Below are 3,146 nucleotides of genomic sequence, written 5' to 3' on the forward strand. Positions count from 1 at the left end.
AAACTAAGAAGTAAATAAGTTAGGATTTATAAAGTTAGTAATTTCAATTCTTAACATGTGAGAACACATAAAAACACATCAAATGGAACACAAGAATATATTGTATCCATGACTAGGAACAGAATTTATGGCCAAAAAGCAGAAAATAGGAAGTACAAGAACAGGAATCGTATTTTAAGGTTATAGAAGCATTGAAGACGGAGAAAATCATGGAAGTGGTACTAAAAATAAAGGGGTGGAGGGAAAAAGGTAAGTAAGTACTTTGGGGTGTTTGGAAATGTGCTTACAGAGAACCTGAAGTTCAGAGGTCACAACCCAAAGTTCAGAGGTCAAGGAACAGCATTTTGATGACTGTCAACCTATCACCAATGTTTTTTTTAAAAAGAAGTAGAATCAGCTCTCCTCCCGCTGCCCAAGATGCAAAAGGAAAGAGGGCTGATGGGAGGAAGACACAGGAGGCCAAGAAGGTATTCCATCCCCTGACAGAAAAGGCCCAAGAATTTTGACATTGGACAGTACATCCAGCCCCAAAGGGACCTCATGTGCTGCTTTGTCAAATGGCCCTACTACATCCGGCTGCCTCAACAGATGGCTCTTCTCTATAAGCTTCTGAAAGTGCCTGCGGCCACTTAGTTCACTCAGGCCTTGGGCCACCAAGCAGCTATTCAACAGCTGAAACTGACCCACAAATACAGACCAGAAACAAAGCAAGAGAAGAGCAGAGATTGTTGATCCAGACAGAGAAGAAAGCTGCTGTCTAAGGGGATGTCCCCATAAAGATGCCACCTATCCTTCAAGCAAGGGTTAATAGTGTCACCACCGTAGTGGAAAACAAGAAGCCTCAGCCAGTAGTGATTGCACAGGATCCCATTGAGCTGGTTGTCTTCCTGTCTGCCTTGTGTGGTAAGATGGGGGCTCCCTACTGCATCATCAAGGGGCAGGCCAGGCGGGGACGTCTGGTCCACAGGAAGACCTGCACCACTGTCACCCTCACCCAGGTAAACTTGGAAGCCAGGAGAGCACTGGCTAAGCAGGTGGAAGCTAGCAGGACCAATGATGACAATAGGTACGTTGAGATCCACCGTCACTGGGGAGGCAACACCCAAGTTCAGAGTAGGTGGTCACTGCCAAGATGGAAAAGGCAAAGAACTGTCCACCAAACTGGGCTAAGGGTACAGTGTTGGGTTTTTGGTACATAAAAGTAACAAAAACTGTCTTTCAGCCAGTGTCAAAAGGAAAAATAAGTAAATAAAGGGTGGGGGTGCCTGAGTGGGTCAGTTGGTTAAGCGTCCCGACTCTTAGTTTTGGCTCAAGGTCATGATCTCACAGTTCATGGGTTCAAGCCCCGCCTCGGGCTCTGCACTGACAGTGTGGAGCCTGCTTGGAATTGGGATTCTCTTTCTCTCTCTAAATAAATAAATAAGCTTAATAAACAAACTTTCCCTCCCTCGCTTTCTCTCTCCCTCAAATAAATAAACTTAAAAAAAAAAGTAGAATCTGATGGTTCATAATTAAATCACACAAAAACTAATTGTGAGAAACATTTCTGAGCATGTTCAAATCTGAGATAAAAATCACTCTTAATTCCATTAAGTTATGGTAAGAAGGCAGGCAAGCAAGAAATGGGAAGTGGGGGAGGGAGAAAGAAAAGAGACAGAAACAGAGGGTTAGGGAGGGAGAGAAAGAGGAAGATGAAGAGGAGAAAGAAAGAGGAAGGAAGAAGGGTGGAAAGGAGGAAGGGAGGGAGAAAGGAGAGAGGGAAGGAGGTTAGGACGCCCACCAGCAGCTGGCTTTTATTGGGTGCCTTACCACAGGGAATTCTTTAGTTTTCTCTTAATTCTCTGGACACTCTTCCAACCAGGTCTTTCTTCCCCTTTCTCCACCTGACAGTCTCTCTGAATTAGCACCACTAGACTCATTAAAGACTCTGAGTCTTTTATCCAAATCAAAGTTATAAACCAACCACACTGATGACTAAAACGTCATTAAGCAGGTTACACATTTTAAAATCATGCAAGCCACAGTTAGCAGAATGTTTTTGACTTGTTTTAAACTGTTGTTCCTCCATCAATAGAATAGGCCCACCTCCTACTGCTAAATATGCATGGCTTCAATAATATTTAAAGAGCACTTTTATTTTTTTATTTTTAAAAAAATTTTTTTTTCAACGTTTTTTATTTATTTTTGGGACAGAGAGAGACAGAGCATGAACGGGGGAGGGGCAGAGAGAGAGGGAGACACAGAATCGGAAACAGGCTCCAGGCTCCGAGCCATCAGCCCAGAGCCTGACGCGGGGCTCGAACTCACGGACCGCCAGATCGTGACCTGGCTGAACTGGGACGCTTAACCGACTGCGCCACCCAGGCACCCCTAAAGAGCACTTTTAAATAAGACTAAGTGCAACCACAAAGAGCACCCAATCTTTCATGATGCATTAACAGACAGGCCACCTTGGTTTTCACACTTCACCCAAATGCAGCCATCTTCTAGGAAAATTGTCAGTTATTTTTAATATTCATAAAACCAACTGACTTGTCTAAGAATAATACTTGTATAAAATTGCCTAAAATAGACATAAATTCCCTATTAGTATTCCCTGTCAGTTTTATACCATACAATTTATCGTCTACTTCAGGATGCTTATGAGACACAGAAAGCTTTTTAAAATTGCACCAGTTCATGGACAGCAACATGCAGAAGAATGAAACTAGACCACTTTCTTAACTCAAAATGGATGAAGGATCTGAATGTGAGACAGGAAACCATCAAAACCCTAGAGGAGAAAGCAGGAAAAAACCTCTCTGACCTCAGCCGCAGAAATTTCTTACTTGACACATCTCCAAAGGCAAGGGAATTAAAAGCAAAAATGAACTATTGGGACCTCATCAAGATAAAAAGCTTCTGCACTGCAAAGGAAACAATCAACAAAACTAAAAGGCAACTGAGGGAATGGGAAAAGATATTCACAAGTGACATATCAGACAAAGGGCTAGTATCCAAAATCTATAAAGAACTCACCAAACTCCACACCCGGAAAAACAAATAATCCAGTAAGAAATGGGCAGAAGACATGAATAGACACTTCTCTAAAGAAGACATCTAGATGGCCAACAGGCACATGAAAAGATGCTCAACGTCACTCTCAT

The 3,146-nt window shown here is 42.7% G+C and overlaps 1 pseudogene; it reads left to right on the forward strand.

Annotated features, from left to right (window-relative positions):
* Positions 1–347: 347 nt before the first annotated feature.
* Positions 348–1,199, forward strand: LOC131508011 (large ribosomal subunit protein eL8-like; annotated as a pseudogene).
* Positions 1,200–3,146: the final 1,947 nt, after the last annotated feature.

The sequence above is a fragment of the Neofelis nebulosa genome, chromosome 3, assembly GCF_028018385.1.
Source record: "Neofelis nebulosa isolate mNeoNeb1 chromosome 3, mNeoNeb1.pri, whole genome shotgun sequence".
Taxonomy (NCBI): domain Eukaryota; kingdom Metazoa; phylum Chordata; class Mammalia; order Carnivora; family Felidae; genus Neofelis; species Neofelis nebulosa.